This window comes from Ambystoma mexicanum, chromosome 13 (assembly GCF_040938575.1).
Source record: "Ambystoma mexicanum isolate Mex_15411 chromosome 13, UKY_AmexF1_1, whole genome shotgun sequence".
NCBI lineage: Eukaryota > Metazoa > Chordata > Amphibia > Caudata > Ambystomatidae > Ambystoma > Ambystoma mexicanum.
Genome location: NC_090938.1, coordinates 358,358,084 through 358,375,984, shown reverse-complemented (window position 1 = coordinate 358,375,984; position 17,901 = coordinate 358,358,084). Strand labels below are relative to the sequence as shown.

At 43.8% G+C, this 17,901-nt stretch overlaps 17 non-coding genes across 17 annotated transcripts; 13 read left to right on the top strand and 4 right to left on the bottom strand.

Annotated features, from left to right (window-relative positions):
- Window positions 1–342: 342 nt before the first annotated feature.
- On the top strand, window positions 343–414 carry TRNAT-CGU (transfer RNA threonine (anticodon CGU)). Its single transcript has one exon. It is a non-coding gene; the product is annotated as a tRNA-Thr (tRNA).
- A 1,501-nt stretch (window positions 415–1,915) lies between these two features.
- TRNAI-UAU (transfer RNA isoleucine (anticodon UAU)) lies at window positions 1,916–2,010 on the bottom strand. Its single transcript has 2 exons — window positions 1,973–2,010; window positions 1,916–1,951 (listed from the first exon to the last, which is right to left on the bottom strand). It is a non-coding gene; the product is annotated as a tRNA-Ile (tRNA).
- A 1,022-nt stretch (window positions 2,011–3,032) lies between these two features.
- TRNAT-UGU (transfer RNA threonine (anticodon UGU)) lies at window positions 3,033–3,104 on the top strand. The gene has a single exon. It is a non-coding gene; the product is annotated as a tRNA-Thr (tRNA).
- Window positions 3,105–3,791: 687 nt separating this feature from the next.
- Window positions 3,792–3,873, top strand: TRNAS-GCU (transfer RNA serine (anticodon GCU)). The gene has a single exon. It is a non-coding gene; the product is annotated as a tRNA-Ser (tRNA).
- Window positions 3,874–4,419: 546 nt separating this feature from the next.
- Window positions 4,420–4,491, top strand: TRNAT-CGU (transfer RNA threonine (anticodon CGU)). Its single transcript has one exon. It is a non-coding gene; the product is annotated as a tRNA-Thr (tRNA).
- Window positions 4,492–5,990: 1,499 nt separating this feature from the next.
- On the bottom strand, window positions 5,991–6,085 carry TRNAI-UAU (transfer RNA isoleucine (anticodon UAU)). The gene is made up of 2 exons: window positions 6,048–6,085; window positions 5,991–6,026 (listed from the first exon to the last, which is right to left on the bottom strand). It is a non-coding gene; the product is annotated as a tRNA-Ile (tRNA).
- Window positions 6,086–7,107: 1,022 nt separating this feature from the next.
- Window positions 7,108–7,179, top strand: TRNAT-UGU (transfer RNA threonine (anticodon UGU)). Its single transcript has one exon. It is a non-coding gene; the product is annotated as a tRNA-Thr (tRNA).
- Window positions 7,180–7,866: 687 nt separating this feature from the next.
- Window positions 7,867–7,948, top strand: TRNAS-GCU (transfer RNA serine (anticodon GCU)). Its single transcript has one exon. It is a non-coding gene; the product is annotated as a tRNA-Ser (tRNA).
- A 546-nt stretch (window positions 7,949–8,494) lies between these two features.
- On the top strand, window positions 8,495–8,566 carry TRNAT-CGU (transfer RNA threonine (anticodon CGU)). Its single transcript has one exon. It is a non-coding gene; the product is annotated as a tRNA-Thr (tRNA).
- Window positions 8,567–10,065: 1,499 nt separating this feature from the next.
- TRNAI-UAU (transfer RNA isoleucine (anticodon UAU)) lies at window positions 10,066–10,160 on the bottom strand. Its single transcript has 2 exons — window positions 10,123–10,160; window positions 10,066–10,101 (listed from the first exon to the last, which is right to left on the bottom strand). It is a non-coding gene; the product is annotated as a tRNA-Ile (tRNA).
- Window positions 10,161–11,182: 1,022 nt separating this feature from the next.
- Window positions 11,183–11,254, top strand: TRNAT-UGU (transfer RNA threonine (anticodon UGU)). Its single transcript has one exon. It is a non-coding gene; the product is annotated as a tRNA-Thr (tRNA).
- Window positions 11,255–11,941: 687 nt separating this feature from the next.
- TRNAS-GCU (transfer RNA serine (anticodon GCU)) lies at window positions 11,942–12,023 on the top strand. Its single transcript has one exon. It is a non-coding gene; the product is annotated as a tRNA-Ser (tRNA).
- A 546-nt stretch (window positions 12,024–12,569) lies between these two features.
- Window positions 12,570–12,641, top strand: TRNAT-CGU (transfer RNA threonine (anticodon CGU)). The gene has a single exon. It is a non-coding gene; the product is annotated as a tRNA-Thr (tRNA).
- Window positions 12,642–14,131: 1,490 nt separating this feature from the next.
- On the bottom strand, window positions 14,132–14,226 carry TRNAI-UAU (transfer RNA isoleucine (anticodon UAU)). Its single transcript has 2 exons — window positions 14,189–14,226; window positions 14,132–14,167 (listed from the first exon to the last, which is right to left on the bottom strand). It is a non-coding gene; the product is annotated as a tRNA-Ile (tRNA).
- A 1,022-nt stretch (window positions 14,227–15,248) lies between these two features.
- TRNAT-UGU (transfer RNA threonine (anticodon UGU)) lies at window positions 15,249–15,320 on the top strand. The gene has a single exon. It is a non-coding gene; the product is annotated as a tRNA-Thr (tRNA).
- Window positions 15,321–16,007: 687 nt separating this feature from the next.
- On the top strand, window positions 16,008–16,089 carry TRNAS-GCU (transfer RNA serine (anticodon GCU)). Its single transcript has one exon. It is a non-coding gene; the product is annotated as a tRNA-Ser (tRNA).
- Window positions 16,090–16,635: 546 nt separating this feature from the next.
- TRNAT-CGU (transfer RNA threonine (anticodon CGU)) lies at window positions 16,636–16,707 on the top strand. The gene has a single exon. It is a non-coding gene; the product is annotated as a tRNA-Thr (tRNA).
- Window positions 16,708–17,901: the final 1,194 nt, after the last annotated feature.

Sequence of the window (17,901 nt, the reverse complement as noted above, 5' to 3'; positions counted from 1 at the left end):
TCCCAAGCTTACATCCCAAATTCTTTTTTCTTTTAGTTGTCTGCCTTTTACATGTTCCTTTTGCCATCATTCTGACCTGCTATCTAAACTCATGAACCTGTTCAGCATCCTACTCAATACATACATACCCGTAAAAGTACATACTCAAACGCATACCGACAATGTATCACCAACATAAGCACACACGCTTTCGCAAATCAGATGTATGATGACGTACTGAACACATGCAGAGATATACAGCCATTTTTACACAACCAGAAATTCATATACCTGGAGATCTACCTAGGTAAAACCCATGGTTTCTTTGCACTTTCTGTTGTTGGCTGTGAGCAAGCAGCAGGTGGCCTTGTAGCTCAGTGGCAGAGCACTGGTCTCGTAAACCAGGGGTCATGAGTTCAAACCTCATCAGGGCCTCGGGCGGATTATTTTCAAAAAGCACGGGGAAGAGAAGCCAGAGTTGCACCATCTACAGAGAACCTTTTATGACGGGATGCATCCTCATAATTGAAGTCTTCCACAGAAGGAGTGAAATAGAGTTCGAGAGGAAGGCCTAATGTTTTCAGGCAAAGCCTGACAAAAACCTTGCAATGTCGCATGTAGCTGCTTTGGTGAAAAGACTGTTCAAGTTCACAATGCAACGGAGGGGTGTTCCCCATCTCCATACAATCATCTCTTTGATAATGTAAACGTGCCAGGCGTGTTGAAAGACAAAGACAGACACAACCGCACATACCAGTTGAAGAAAGACAGCCAGCAAACACATTTGTATAGAGGTAAGCAAGCCTCAATTAGAGATGTGAGTCCCTCCGTTTCTGCGGGAGTCCACAAGTTTAATAAAAAATGAACACATATCTTTCATGTTCTAATGATTACCAATCTTTCTGATTAGCTCTGCATAGCTCCAATGGCTATGTGTGTGTGTGTGTGTGTGTATGTGCCCGTGTGTGTAGGGGAAGGGGTCGGTAGATGTGTTCACGCAGAGCAAGTTGCATACATCGCCAACAGCCATTCTCTCCAGCTCCTGTGCATCCAGTTCGGAAGCGAACCCACCCAATTGTTCTATATGTCTGCTACCCTGACCGCATTCACACATCATTGGCTATTAGTATGCAGCTTGTGGGCGCTGTCAATGGGATATAAGCACCATTCCCCATGTCTGCAATAGCTAGACCAGATTCTGAGGTATGATGAGCAGGGGTCCAGGCACTTCGCCTGACGAACGCCTGACAAACGCTGGGCTTAGCCCTGCCGGGCCTAGCCCTGAGGGGCCTAACTGGGCATGGCCCTGTGTAAGGTAGGGTGAGCAGGGGACCACTTGCAACTAACCTTCGGCACCAATCAGGCATGGAGAGGTCTGTGCAAATGCCCAGCCCTTTAGCAATCTCGATCTGCAAAACCTTCAACTCCTAATTCTCATGGCTCCCAGAAGCCCTAGCCGATATGCAAATGAGGCGAGTTCCTATCAGCATCCTTGTTCTGCTTGATTTTATCAAAGTGACTGCCTGATTAGTGAAAGGGTATTTATTCTCAGAGGTTTGCTTCAAAGGCGATAATGCAGTAAATAGACAACATTATTCTTTGTAAGTTGATATTGTCTCCTGGATCCTACTCCAGTAACCCTTTTTCTACCTTTACAAATGTCTTCCGTAAGTGGTGCTCAGCAGAAAATGGAGTATAATAACAGTTGACATTTTTTATTTTCTGTTCTATTTTCAAAAACCCTCCGTAGCTGTATTTAAAGCGCAAACACCCCATAAATAACTTGCAATGAGTATTCCATGTCTAAAAGGCAGAGGAGCTGTCATACAACATTAACTGACAATCAAGGAAACCTTGAGGTGAACCAAAAAATGTCCAGAACATTTATTGGTTCAATAATTCAGTTTTGAGGTGAATTAGTAAAAAGTTCCAAAGTTGCTCCAGGTGAGGCTTGAACTCACAACCTCGGCATTGCTCACTGCATGTACTGCTGTATAAGTACCGCGCGCTAACCGATTGCGCCACTGGAGCTGCTGTGTTTTGGTTTTCGACATGAAACTACACCCACAAACACACACACAAGTGTACAAAAGCACCCACAAGCTCTGGCATTGTCTTTTTAGCTGACACCAAATTATGGGTGCCTTGTAGTGCCCATATTGTGCCACTGGAGCTTACCTTTTAGCCTGATATACACTTTGCCACTGATGTTCAGCCAATGGTGCAGTCAAATGTCCCTTCTACATTTTTGTCATGCTGCAGGCAGTGCCACTGGAGCCAGCATGATGCTCTTCCTCATATTCAACACGTGTCAATTGAAACACCTCCCAATGTCATCTTGGCGATGCCTATAAACACCCCAGGACTTTGATGAATTTTTCTCAACAGCAAGTGAGGCAGTTTTCCTGCAAACGGCTGGATGTACCTCAACAAGGAACGCATTGTGGTTCTATTTTGAAGATGTTTGTGTTATTACCTGTAAAGACTTGAATGCCTAACATAATCCCTGTAGACGAGGTGGCCGAGTGGTTAAGGCGATGGACTGCTAATCTGCTGTACACGCGTGGTTTCGAATCCCACCTTTGTCGATTTTAACTTTTGAAATCTTTTTTAAACATCTGCATTGCTCTAAGCACCATTGCCATTGGCTTTCAAAGAACATACAGACAAAAGTGAAAATATGCATGTTAGTTGATTAAGAAGGACACAAACAAGGTTGTCGTGTTACTGGCAGGAATGCAATCTGCTGTGCTTGACTACCCTTTGAGCCAGAATCCGGATAGAAATTTAAAAAAGCAAAGGTAATATCCATATTGTCTCTCTGCTGCCATGTACATGTTTTTTTCAACTTTCACGCATCACATCTCCTCATTAGTCACCCTAAAATTGCACGGAATACGCACAAATTAGCTGCTCCTCAAAAAATCGGCCAGAAAAAAACAGGTCAAATCACAATCATATACATACATTCTCACACACCCTTCAAATATGTCTACCCAGTAAACATCATGTTGTGTGCTCGTTGTGTTGCTGTTATGCGTCGTAACCTGAGGGGCTCTGTAGCTCAGTGGCAGAGCACTGGTCTTGTAAACCAGGGGTCGTGAGTTCGATCCTCATCAGGGCCTCCAAATGGTAATTTTCTTGAACATTGTTGAATAGGAACTGATATTGCACATTGTACCTGTGCAACCTTTTACCAATGGATTCGGGCCTATAACAAAGCCACAAGCGCAAGGTGTCTGAATAGTCTGTGGGGAAGGTCGGCTTTCTGGACCTAATTTCTTCAAGAAAAAGACCTTGATAATCTTGTGATGACAGATGCAGATGATCACGGTGAAGCCCTTACTCTATTGAACAGTACAGCGGTTCTGGGTTGCACGCCTTTCTCTATTTTCAGGGACGTTGATGTGGCAAAATTTAATTGGAAAAGGGTTATTGCCATCACTCACTATTTAAATTCAATGACATCACAGGAAGCAGCAGCATCTGAACTTTGATCTTGGCTGGAAACGTTGAATGATGCCAAACACTGGGAAACTGGAGCTTGCGTTATGCTGGTTTTACTACTAATGGTGTGCCATACGGAAGCTCAAGCACCTTCCTCTGGATTAGTGTTGTGAACCCTCCAGGAGCTCTTGTTATATTTTTCTGAACTTCAACTTGATGTGTTTATCTATCAATGGCCGGGTAAGGAAGAACGAGTCAACGATCTTGTTTCTATTATGACAAACATGATCTATTTTTCACTGACTTTGCACCACCATTGTTTTATCTCTTCTTTAAGCATGGGACTCGAGCACCGTTCCCAAACAGACGAGGTGGCCGAGTGGTTAAGGCGATGGACTGCTAATCCATTGTGCTCTGCACGCGTGGGTTCGAATCCCACCTTCGTCGTATTTTTTCTTTATAGTCTGCATTTAAACATAGACCAAAGTCTTTCAACCTCCCTGTGAAAGACAGGAATGAGTACAGATATGGAAATAGAGATGTAAAAATAAGTTCATTGGTGCAGGCGGAGAATGAAATTAGTCAAAGACTTTCCTCGTAGGTTTCCATTCTTTACTATTATAGGAGCCAAAATCAGCGCAGTTAGTAAACTCCCAAGCTTACATCCCAAATTCTTTTTTCTTTTAGTTGTCTGCCTTTTACATGTTCCTTTTGCCATCATTCTGACCTGCTATCTAAACTCATGAACCTGTTCAGCATCCTACTCAATACATACATACCCGTAAAAGTACATACTCAAACGCATACCGACAATGTATCACCAACATAAGCACACACGCTTTCGCAAATCAGATGTATGATGACGTACTGAACACATGCAGAGATATACAGCCATTTTTACACAACCAGAAATTCATATACCTGGAGATCTACCTAGGTAAAACCCATGGTTTCTTTGCACTTTCTGTTGTTGGCTGTGAGCAAGCAGCAGGTGGCCTTGTAGCTCAGTGGCAGAGCACTGGTCTCGTAAACCAGGGGTCATGAGTTCAAACCTCATCAGGGCCTCGGGCGGATTATTTTCAAAAAGCACGGGGAAGAGAAGCCAGAGTTGCACCATCTACAGAGAACCTTTTATGACGGGATGCATCCTCATAATTGAAGTCTTCCACAGAAGGAGTGAAATAGAGTTCGAGAGGAAGGCCTAATGTTTTCAGGCAAAGCCTGACAAAAACCTTGCAATGTCGCATGTAGCTGCTTTGGTGAAAAGACTGTTCAAGTTCACAATGCAACGGAGGGGTGTTCCCCATCTCCATACAATCATCTCTTTGATAATGTAAACGTGCCAGGCGTGTTGAAAGACAAAGACAGACACAACCGCACATACCAGTTGAAGAAAGACAGCCAGCAAACACATTTGTATAGAGGTAAGCAAGCCTCAATTAGAGATGTGAGTCCCTCCGTTTCTGCGGGAGTCCACAAGTTTAATAAAAAATGAACACATATCTTTCATGTTCTAATGATTACCAATCTTTCTGATTAGCTCTGCATAGCTCCAATGGCTATGTGTGTGTGTGTGTGTGTATGTGCCCGTGTGTGTAGGGGAAGGGGTCGGTAGATGTGTTCACGCAGAGCAAGTTGCATACATCGCCAACAGCCATTCTCTCCTGCTCCTGTGCATCCAGTTCGGAAGCGAACCCACCCAATTGTTCTATATGTCTGCTACCCTGACCGCATTCACACATCATTGGCTATTAGTATGCAGCTTGTGGGCGCTGTCAATGGGATATAAGCACCATTCCCCATGTCTGCAATAGCTAGACCAGATTCTGAGGTATGATGAGCAGGGGTCCAGGCACTTCGCCTGACGAACGCCTGACAAACGCTGGGCTTAGCCCTGCCGGGCCTAGCCCTGAGGGGCCTAACTGGGCATGGCCCTGTGTAAGGTAGGGTGAGCAGGGGACCACTTGCAACTAACCTTCGGCACCAATCAGGCATGGAGAGGTCTGTGCAAATGCCCAGCCCTTTAGCAATCTCGATCTGCAAAACCTTCAACTCCTAATTCTCATGGCTCCCAGAAGCCCTAGCCCATATGCAAATGAGGCGAGTTCCTATCAGCATCCTTGTTCTGCTTGATTTTATCAAAGTGACTGCCTGATTAGTGAAAGGGTATTTATTCTCAGAGGTTTGCTTCAAAGGCGATAATGCAGTAAATAGACAACATTATTCTTTGTAAGTTGATATTGTCTCCTGGATCCTACTCCAGTAACCCTTTTTCTACCTTTACAAATGTCTTCCGTAAGTGGTGCTCAGCAGAAAATGGAGTATAATAACAGTTGACATTTTTTATTTTCTGTTCTATTTTCAAAAACCCTCCGTAGCTGTATTTAAAGCGCAAACACCCCATAAATAACTTGCAATGAGTATTCCATGTCTAAAAGGCAGAGGAGCTGTCATACAACATTAACTGACAATCAAGGAAACCTTGAGGTGAACCAAAAAATGTCCAGAACATTTATTGGTTCAATAATTCAGTTTTGAGGTGAATTAGTAAAAAGTTCCAAAGTTGCTCCAGGTGAGGCTTGAACTCACAACCTCGGCATTGCTCACTGCATGTACTGCTGTATAAGTACCGCGCGCTAACCGATTGCGCCACTGGAGCTGCTGTGTTTTGGTTTTCGACATGAAACTACACCCACAAACACACACACAAGTGTACAAAAGCACCCACAAGCTCTGGCATTGTCTTTTTAGCTGACACCAAATTATGGGTGCCTTGTAGTGCCCATATTGTGCCACTGGAGCTTACCTTTTAGCCTGATATACACTTTGCCACTGATGTTCAGCCAATGGTGCAGTCAAATGTCCCTTCTACATTTTTGTCATGCTGCAGGCAGTGCCACTGGAGCCAGCATGATGCTCTTCCTCATATTCAACACGTGTCAATTGAAACACCTCCCAATGTCATCTTGGCGATGCCTATAAACACCCCAGGACTTTGATGAATTTTTCTCAACAGCAAGTGAGGCAGTTTTCCTGCAAACGGCTGGATGTACCTCAACAAGGAACGCATTGTGGTTCTATTTTGAAGATGTTTGTGTTATTACCTGTAAAGACTTGAATGCCTAACATAATCCCTGTAGACGAGGTGGCCGAGTGGTTAAGGCGATGGACTGCTAATCTGCTGTACACGCGTGGTTTCGAATCCCACCTTTGTCGATTTTAACTTTTGAAATCTTTTTTAAACATCTGCATTGCTCTAAGCACCATTGCCATTGGCTTTCAAAGAACATACAGACAAAAGTGAAAATATGCATGTTAGTTGATTAAGAAGGACACAAACAAGGTTGTCGTGTTACTGGCAGGAATGCAATCTGCTGTGCTTGACTACCCTTTGAGCCAGAATCCGGATAGAAATTTAAAAAAGCAAAGGTAATATCCATATTGTCTCTCTGCTGCCATGTACATGTTTTTTTCAACTTTCACGCATCACATCTCCTCATTAGTCACCCTAAAATTGCACGGAATACGCACAAATTAGCTGCTCCTCAAAAAATCGGCCAGAAAAAAACAGGTCAAATCACAATCATATACATACATTCTCACACACCCTTCAAATATGTCTACCCAGTAAACATCATGTTGTGTGCTCGTTGTGTTGCTGTTATGCGTCGTAACCTGAGGGGCTCTGTAGCTCAGTGGCAGAGCACTGGTCTTGTAAACCAGGGGTCGTGAGTTCGATCCTCATCAGGGCCTCCAAATGGTAATTTTCTTGAACATTGTTGAATAGGAACTGATATTGCACATTGTACCTGTGCAACCTTTTACCAATGGATTCGGGCCTATAACAAAGCCACAAGCGCAAGGTGTCTGAATAGTCTGTGGGGAAGGTCGGCTTTCTGGACCTAATTTCTTCAAGAAAAAGACCTTGATAATCTTGTGATGACAGATGCAGATGATCACGGTGAAGCCCTTACTCTATTGAACAGTACAGCGGTTCTGGGTTGCACGCCTTTCTCTATTTTCAGGGACGTTGATGTGGCAAAATTTAATTGGAAAAGGGTTATTGCCATCACTCACTATTTAAATTCAATGACATCACAGGAAGCAGCAGCATCTGAACTTTGATCTTGGCTGGAAACGTTGAATGATGCCAAACACTGGGAAACTGGAGCTTGCGTTATGCTGGTTTTACTACTAATGGTGTGCCATACGGAAGCTCAAGCACCTTCCTCTGGATTAGTGTTGTGAACCCTCCAGGAGCTCTTGTTATATTTTTCTGAACTTCAACTTGATGTGTTTATCTATCAATGGCCGGGTAAGGAAGAACGAGTCAACGATCTTGTTTCTATTATGACAAACATGATCTATTTTTCACTGACTTTGCACCACCATTGTTTTATCTCTTCTTTAAGCATGGGACTCGAGCACCGTTCCCAAACAGACGAGGTGGCCGAGTGGTTAAGGCGATGGACTGCTAATCCATTGTGCTCTGCACGCGTGGGTTCGAATCCCACCTTCGTCGTATTTTTTCTTTATAGTCTGCATTTAAACATAGACCAAAGTCTTTCAACCTCCCTGTGAAAGACAGGAATGAGTACAGATATGGAAATAGAGATGTAAAAATAAGTTCATTGGTGCAGGCGGAGAATGAAATTAGTCAAAGACTTTCCTCGTAGGTTTCCATTCTTTACTATTATAGGAGCCAAAATCAGCGCAGTTAGTAAACTCCCAAGCTTACATCCCAAATTCTTTTTTCTTTTAGTTGTCTGCCTTTTACATGTTCCTTTTGCCATCATTCTGACCTGCTATCTAAACTCATGAACCTGTTCAGCATCCTACTCAATACATACATACCCGTAAAAGTACATACTCAAACGCATACCGACAATGTATCACCAACATAAGCACACACGCTTTCGCAAATCAGATGTATGATGACGTACTGAACACATGCAGAGATATACAGCCATTTTTACACAACCAGAAATTCATATACCTGGAGATCTACCTAGGTAAAACCCATGGTTTCTTTGCACTTTCTGTTGTTGGCTGTGAGCAAGCAGCAGGTGGCCTTGTAGCTCAGTGGCAGAGCACTGGTCTCGTAAACCAGGGGTCATGAGTTCAAACCTCATCAGGGCCTCGGGCGGATTATTTTCAAAAAGCACGGGGAAGAGAAGCCAGAGTTGCACCATCTACAGAGAACCTTTTATGACGGGATGCATCCTCATAATTGAAGTCTTCCACAGAAGGAGTGAAATAGAGTTCGAGAGGAAGGCCTAATGTTTTCAGGCAAAGCCTGACAAAAACCTTGCAATGTCGCATGTAGCTGCTTTGGTGAAAAGACTGTTCAAGTTCACAATGCAACGGAGGGGTGTTCCCCATCTCCATACAATCATCTCTTTGATAATGTAAACGTGCCAGGCGTGTTGAAAGACAAAGACAGACACAACCGCACATACCAGTTGAAGAAAGACAGCCAGCAAACACATTTGTATAGAGGTAAGCAAGCCTCAATTAGAGATGTGAGTCCCTCCGTTTCTGCGGGAGTCCACAAGTTTAATAAAAAATGAACACATATCTTTCATGTTCTAATGATTACCAATCTTTCTGATTAGCTCTGCATAGCTCCAATGGCTATGTGTGTGTGTGTGTGTGTATGTGCCCGTGTGTGTAGGGGAAGGGGTCGGTAGATGTGTTCACGCAGAGCAAGTTGCATACATCGCCAACAGCCATTCTCTCCTGCTCCTGTGCATCCAGTTCGGAAGCGAACCCACCCAATTGTTCTATATGTCTGCTACCCTGACCGCATTCACACATCATTGGCTATTAGTATGCAGCTTGTGGGCGCTGTCAATGGGATATAAGCACCATTCCCCATGTCTGCAATAGCTAGACCAGATTCTGAGGTATGATGAGCAGGGGTCCAGGCACTTCGCCTGACGAACGCCTGACAAACGCTGGGCTTAGCCCTGCCGGGCCTAGCCCTGAGGGGCCTAACTGGGCATGGCCCTGTGTAAGGTAGGGTGAGCAGGGGACCACTTGCAACTAACCTTCGGCACCAATCAGGCATGGAGAGGTCTGTGCAAATGCCCAGCCCTTTAGCAATCTCGATCTGCAAAACCTTCAACTCCTAATTCTCATGGCTCCCAGAAGCCCTAGCCCATATGCAAATGAGGCGAGTTCCTATCAGCATCCTTGTTCTGCTTGATTTTATCAAAGTGACTGCCTGATTAGTGAAAGGGTATTTATTCTCAGAGGTTTGCTTCAAAGGCGATAATGCAGTAAATAGACAACATTATTCTTTGTAAGTTGATATTGTCTCCTGGATCCTACTCCAGTAACCCTTTTTCTACCTTTACAAATGTCTTCCGTAAGTGGTGCTCAGCAGAAAATGGAGTATAATAACAGTTGACATTTTTTATTTTCTGTTCTATTTTCAAAAACCCTCCGTAGCTGTATTTAAAGCGCAAACACCCCATAAATAACTTGCAATGAGTATTCCATGTCTAAAAGGCAGAGGAGCTGTCATACAACATTAACTGACAATCAAGGAAACCTTGAGGTGAACCAAAAAATGTCCAGAACATTTATTGGTTCAATAATTCAGTTTTGAGGTGAATTAGTAAAAAGTTCCAAAGTTGCTCCAGGTGAGGCTTGAACTCACAACCTCGGCATTGCTCACTGCATGTACTGCTGTATAAGTACCGCGCGCTAACCGATTGCGCCACTGGAGCTGCTGTGTTTTGGTTTTCGACATGAAACTACACCCACAAACACACACACAAGTGTACAAAAGCACCCACAAGCTCTGGCATTGTCTTTTTAGCTGACACCAAATTATGGGTGCCTTGTAGTGCCCATATTGTGCCACTGGAGCTTACCTTTTAGCCTGATATACACTTTGCCACTGATGTTCAGCCAATGGTGCAGTCAAATGTCCCTTCTACATTTTTGTCATGCTGCAGGCAGTGCCACTGGAGCCAGCATGATGCTCTTCCTCATATTCAACACGTGTCAATTGAAACACCTCCCAATGTCATCTTGGCGATGCCTATAAACACCCCAGGACTTTGATGAATTTTTCTCAACAGCAAGTGAGGCAGTTTTCCTGCAAACGGCTGGATGTACCTCAACAAGGAACGCATTGTGGTTCTATTTTGAAGATGTTTGTGTTATTACCTGTAAAGACTTGAATGCCTAACATAATCCCTGTAGACGAGGTGGCCGAGTGGTTAAGGCGATGGACTGCTAATCTGCTGTACACGCGTGGTTTCGAATCCCACCTTTGTCGATTTTAACTTTTGAAATCTTTTTTAAACATCTGCATTGCTCTAAGCACCATTGCCATTGGCTTTCAAAGAACATACAGACAAAAGTGAAAATATGCATGTTAGTTGATTAAGAAGGACACAAACAAGGTTGTCGTGTTACTGGCAGGAATGCAATCTGCTGTGCTTGACTACCCTTTGAGCCAGAATCCGGATAGAAATTTAAAAAAGCAAAGGTAATATCCATATTGTCTCTCTGCTGCCATGTACATGTTTTTTTCAACTTTCACGCATCACATCTCCTCATTAGTCACCCTAAAATTGCACGGAATACGCACAAATTAGCTGCTCCTCAAAAAATCGGCCAGAAAAAAACAGGTCAAATCACAATCATATACATACATTCTCACACACCCTTCAAATATGTCTACCCAGTAAACATCATGTTGTGTGCTCGTTGTGTTGCTGTTATGCGTCGTAACCTGAGGGGCTCTGTAGCTCAGTGGCAGAGCACTGGTCTTGTAAACCAGGGGTCGTGAGTTCGATCCTCATCAGGGCCTCCAAATGGTAATTTTCTTGAACATTGTTGAATAGGAACTGATATTGCACATTGTACCTGTGCAACCTTTTACCAATGGATTCGGGCCTATAACAAAGCCACAAGCGCAAGGTGTCTGAATAGTCTGTGGGGAAGGTCGGCTTTCTGGACCTAATTTCTTCAAGAAAAAGACCTTGATAATCTTGTGATGACAGATGCAGATGATCACGGTGAAGCCCTTACTCTATTGAACAGTACAGCGGTTCTGGGTTGCACGCCTTTCTCTATTTTCAGGGACGTTGATGTGGCAAAATTTAATTGGAAAAGGGTTATTGCCATCACTCACTATTTAAATTCAATGACATCACAGGAAGCAGCAGCATCTGAACTTTGATCTTGGCTGGAAACGTTGAATGATGCCAAACACTGGGAAACTGGAGCTTGCGTTATGCTGGTTTTACTACTAATGGTGTGCCATACGGAAGCTCAAGCACCTTCCTCTGGATTAGTGTTGTGAACCCTCCAGGAGCTCTTGTTATATTTTTCTGAACTTCAACTTGATGTGTTTATCTATCAATGGCCGGGTAAGGAAGAACGAGTCAACGATCTTGTTTCTATTATGACAAACATGATCTATTTTTCACTGACTTTGCACCACCATTGTTTTATCTCTTCTTTAAGCATGGGACTCGAGCACCGTTCCCAAACAGACGAGGTGGCCGAGTGGTTAAGGCGATGGACTGCTAATCCATTGTGCTCTGCACGCGTGGGTTCGAATCCCACCTTCGTCGTATTTTTTCTTTATAGTCTGCATTTAAACATAGACCAAAGTCTTTCAACCTCCCTGTGAAAGACAGGAATGAGTACAGATATGGAAATAGAGATGTAAAAATAAGTTCATTGGTGCAGGCGGAGAATGAAATTAGTCAAAGACTTTCCTCGTAGGTTTCCATTCTTTACTATTATAGGAGCCAAAATCAGCGCAGTTAGTAAACTCCCAAGCTTACATCCCAAATTCTTTTTTCTTTTAGTTGTCTGCCTTTTACATGTTCCTTTTGCCATCATTCTGACCTGCTATCTAAACTCATGAACCTGTTCAGCATCCTACTCAATACATACATACCCGTAAAAGTACATACTCAAACGCATACCGACAATGTATCACCAACATAAGCACACACGCTTTCGCAAATCAGATGTATGATGACGTACTGAACACATGCAGAGATATACAGCCATTTTTACACAACCAGAAATTCATATACCTGGAGATCTACCTAGGTAAAACCCATGGTTTCTTTGCACTTTCTGTTGTTGGCTGTGAGCAAGCAGCAGGTGGCCTTGTAGCTCAGTGGCAGAGCACTGGTCTCGTAAACCAGGGGTCATGAGTTCAAACCTCATCAGGGCCTCGGGCGGATTATTTTCAAAAAGCACGGGGAAGAGAAGCCAGAGTTGCACCATCTACAGAGAACCTTTTATGACGGGATGCATCCTCATAATTGAAGTCTTCCACAGAAGGAGTGAAATAGAGTTCGAGAGGAAGGCCTAATGTTTTCAGGCAAAGACTGACAAAAACCTTGCAATGTCGCATGTAGCTGCTTTGGTGAAAAGACTGTTCAAGTTCACAATGCAACGGAGGGGTGTTCCCCATCTCCATACAATCATCTCTTTGATAATGTAAACGTGCCAGGCGTGTTGAAAGACAAAGACAGACACAACCGCACATACCAGTTGAAGAAAGACAGCCAGCAAACACATTTGTATAGAGGTAAGCAAGCCTCAATTAGAGATGTGAGTCCCTCCGTTTCTGCGGGAGTCCACAAGTTTAATAAAAAATGAACACATATCTTTCATGTTCTAATGATTACCAATCTTTCTGATTAGCTCTGCATAGCTCCAATGGCTATGTGTGTGTGTGTGTGTGTGTATGTGCCCGTGTGTGTAGGGGAAGGGGTCGGTAGATGTGTTCACGCAGAGCAAGTTGCATACATCGCCAACAGCCATTCTCTCCTGCTCCTGTGCATCCAGTTCGGAAGCGAACCCACCCAATTGTTCTATATGTCTGCTACCCTGACCGCATTCACACATCATTGGCTATTAGTATGCAGCTTGTGGGCGCTGTCAATGGGATATAAGCACCATTCCCCATGTCTGCAATAGCTAGACCAGATTCTGAGGTATGATGAGCAGGGGTCCAGGCACTTCGCCTGACGAACGCCGGGCTTAGCCCTGCCGGGCCTAGCCCTGAGGGGCCTAACTGGGCATGGCCCTGTGTAAGGTAGGGTGAGCAGGGGACCACTTGCAACTAACCTTCGGCACCAATCAGGCATGGAGAGGTCTGTGCAAATGCCCAGCCCTTTAGCAATCTCGATCTGCAAAACCTTCAACTCCTAATTCTCATGGCTCCCAGAAGCCCTAGCCCATATGCAAATGAGGCGAGTTCCTATCAGCATCCTTGTTCTGCTTGATTTTATCAAAGTGACTGCCTGATTAGTGAAAGGGTATTTATTCTCAGAGGTTTGCTTCAAAGGCGATAATGCAGTAAATAGACAACATTATTCTTTGTAAGTTGATATTGTCTCCTGGATCCTACTCCAGTAACCCTTTTTCTACCTTTACAAATGTCTTCCGTAAGTGGTGCTCAGCAGAAAATGGAGTATAATAACAGTTGACATTTTTTATTTTCTGTTCTATTTTCAAAAACCCTCCGTAGCTGTATTTAAAGCGCAAACACCCCATAAATAACTTGCAATGAGTATTCCATGTCTAAAAGGCAGAGGAGCTGTCATACAACATTAACTGACAATCAAGGAAACCTTGAGGTGAACCAAAAAATGTCCAGAACATTTATTGGTTCAATAATTCAGTTTTGAGGTGAATTAGTAAAAAGTTCCAAAGTTGCTCCAGGTGAGGCTTGAACTCACAACCTCGGCATTGCTCACTGCATGTACTGCTGTATAAGTACCGCGCGCTAACCGATTGCGCCACTGGAGCTGCTGTGTTTTGGTTTTCGACATGAAACTACACCCACAAACACACACACAAGTGTACAAAAGCACCCACAAGCTCTGGCATTGTCTTTTTAGCTGACACCAAATTATGGGTGCCTTGTAGTGCCCATATTGTGCCACTGGAGCTTACCTTTTAGCCTGATATACACTTTGCCACTGATGTTCAGCCAATGGTGCAGTCAAATGTCCCTTCTACATTTTTGTCATGCTGCAGGCAGTGCCACTGGAGCCAGCATGATGCTCTTCCTCATATTCAACACGTGTCAATTGAAACACCTCCCAATGTCATCTTGGCGATGCCTATAAACACCCCAGGACTTTGATGAATTTTTCTCAACAGCAAGTGAGGCAGTTTTCCTGCAAACGGCTGGATGTACCTCAACAAGGAACGCATTGTGGTTCTATTTTGAAGATGTTTGTGTTATTACCTGTAAAGACTTGAATGCCTAACATAATCCCTGTAGACGAGGTGGCCGAGTGGTTAAGGCGATGGACTGCTAATCTGCTGTACACGCGTGGTTTCGAATCCCACCTTTGTCGATTTTAACTTTTGAAATCTTTTTTAAACATCTGCATTGCTCTAAGCACCATTGCCATTGGCTTTCAAAGAACATACAGACAAAAGTGAAAATATGCATGTTAGTTGATTAAGAAGGACACAAACAAGGTTGTCGTGTTACTGGCAGGAATGCAATCTGCTGTGCTTGACTACCCTTTGAGCCAGAATCCGGATAGAAATTTAAAAAAGCAAAGGTAATATCCATATTGTCTCTCTGCTGCCATGTACATGTTTTTTTCAACTTTCACGCATCACATCTCCTCATTAGTCACCCTAAAATTGCACGGAATACGCACAAATTAGCTGCTCCTCAAAAAATCGGCCAGAAAAAAACAGGTCAAATCACAATCATATACATACATTCTCACACACCCTTCAAATATGTCTACCCAGTAAACATCATGTTGTGTGCTCGTTGTGTTGCTGTTATGCGTCGTAACCTGAGGGGCTCTGTAGCTCAGTGGCAGAGCACTGGTCTTGTAAACCAGGGGTCGTGAGTTCGATCCTCATCAGGGCCTCCAAATGGTAATTTTCTTGAACATTGTTGAATAGGAACTGATATTGCACATTGTACCTGTGCAACCTTTTACCAATGGATTCGGGCCTATAACAAAGCCACAAGCGCAAGGTGTCTGAATAGTCTGTGGGGAAGGTCGGCTTTCTGGACCTAATTTCTTCAAGAAAAAGACCTTGATAATCTTGTGATGACAGATGCAGATGATCACGGTGAAGCCCTTACTCTATTGAACAGTACAGCGGTTCTGGGTTGCACGCCTTTCTCTATTTTCAGGGACGTTGATGTGGCAAAATTTAATTGGAAAAGGGTTATTGCCATCACTCACTATTTAAATTCAATGACATCACAGGAAGCAGCAGCATCTGAACTTTGATCTTGGCTGGAAACGTTGAATGATGCCAAACACTGGGAAACTGGAGCTTGCGTTATGCTGGTTTTACTACTAATGGTGTGCCATACGGAAGCTCAAGCACCTTCCTCTGGATTAGTGTTGTGAACCCTCCAGGAGCTCTTGTTATATTTTTCTGAACTTCAACTTGATGTGTTTATCTATCAATGGCCGGGTAAGGAAGAACGAGTCAACGATCTTGTTTCTATTATGACAAACATGATCTATTTTTCACTGACTTTGCACCACCATTGTTTTATCTCTTCTTTAAGCATGGGACTCGAGCACCGTTCCCAAACAGACGAGGTGGCCGAGTGGTTAAGGCGATGGACTGCTAATCCATTGTGCTCTGCACGCGTGGGTTCGAATCCCACCTTCGTCGTATTTTTTCTTTATAGTCTGCATTTAAACATAGACCAAAGTCTTTCAACCTCCCTGTGAAAGACAGGAATGAGTACAGATATGGAAATAGAGATGTAAAAATAAGTTCATTGGTGCAGGCGGAGAATGAAATTAGTCAAAGACTTTCCTCGTAGGTTTCCATTCTTTACTATTATAGGAGCCAAAATCAGCGCAGTTAGTAAACTCCCAAGCTTACATCCCAAATTCTTTTTTCTTTTAGTTGTCTGCCTTTTACATGTTCCTTTTGCCATCATTCTGACCTGCTATCTAAACTCATGAACCTGTTCAGCATCCTACTCAATACATACATACCCGTAAAAGTACATACTCAAACGCATACCGACAATGTATCACCAACATAAGCACACACGCTTTCGCAAATCAGATGTATGATGACGTACTGAACACATGCAGAGATATACAGCCATTTTTACACAACCAGAAATTCATATACCTGGAGATCTACCTAGGTAAAACCCATGGTTTCTTTGCACTTTCTGTTGTTGGCTGTGAGCAAGCAGCAGGTGGCCTTGTAGCTCAGTGGCAGAGCACTGGTCTCGTAAACCAGGGGTCATGAGTTCAAACCTCATCAGGGCCTCGGGCGGATTATTTTCAAAAAGCACGGGGAAGAGAAGCCAGAGTTGCACCATCTACAGAGAACCTTTTATGACGGGATGCATCCTCATAATTGAAGTCTTCCACAGAAGGAGTGAAATAGAGTTCGAGAGGAAGGCCTAATGTTTTCAGGCAAAGACTGACAAAAACCTTGCAATGTCGCATGTAGCTGCTTTGGTGAAAAGACTGTTCAAGTTCACAATGCAACGGAGGGGTGTTCCCCATCTCCATACAATCATCTCTTTGATAATGTAAACGTGCCAGGCGTGTTGAAAGACAAAGACAGACACAACCGCACATACCAGTTGAAGAAAGACAGCCAGCAAACACATTTGTATAGAGGTAAGCAAGCCTCAATTAGAGATGTGAGTCCCTCCGTTTCTGCGGGAGTCCACAAGTTTAATAAAAAATGAACACATATCTTTCATGTTCTAATGATTACCAATCTTTCTGATTAGCTCTGCATAGCTCCAATGGCTATGTGTGTGTGTGTGTGTGTGTATGTGCCCGTGTGTGTAGGGGAAGGGGTCGGTAGATGTGTTCACGCAGAGCAAGTTGCATACATCGCCAACAGCCATTCTCTCCTGCTCCTGTGCATCCAGTTCGGAAGCGAACCCACCCAATTGTTCTATATGTCTGCTACCCTGACCGCATTCACACATCATTGGCTATTAGTATGCAGCTTGTGGGCGCTGTCAATGGGATATAAGCACCATTCCCCATGTCTGCAATAGCTAGACCAGATTCTGAGGTATGATGAGCAGGGGTCCAGGCACTTCGCCTGACGAACGCCTGACAAACGCTGGGCTTAGCCCTGCCGGGCCTAGCCCTGAGGGGCCTAACTGGGCATGGCCCTGTGTAAGGTAGGGTGAGCAGGGGACCACTTGCAACTAACCTTCGGCACCAATCAGGCATGGAGAGGTCTGTGCAAATGCACAGCCCTTTAGCAATCTCGATCTGCAAAACCTTCAACTCCTAATTCTCATGGCTCCCAGAAGCCCTAGCCCATATGCAAATGAGGCGAGTTCCTATCAGCATCCTTGTTCTGCTTGATTTTATCAAAGTGACTGCCTGATTAGTGAAAGGGTATTTATTCTCAGAGGTTTGCTTCAAAGGCGATAATGCAGTAAATAGACAACATTATTCTTTGTAAGTTGATATTGTCTCCTGGATCCTA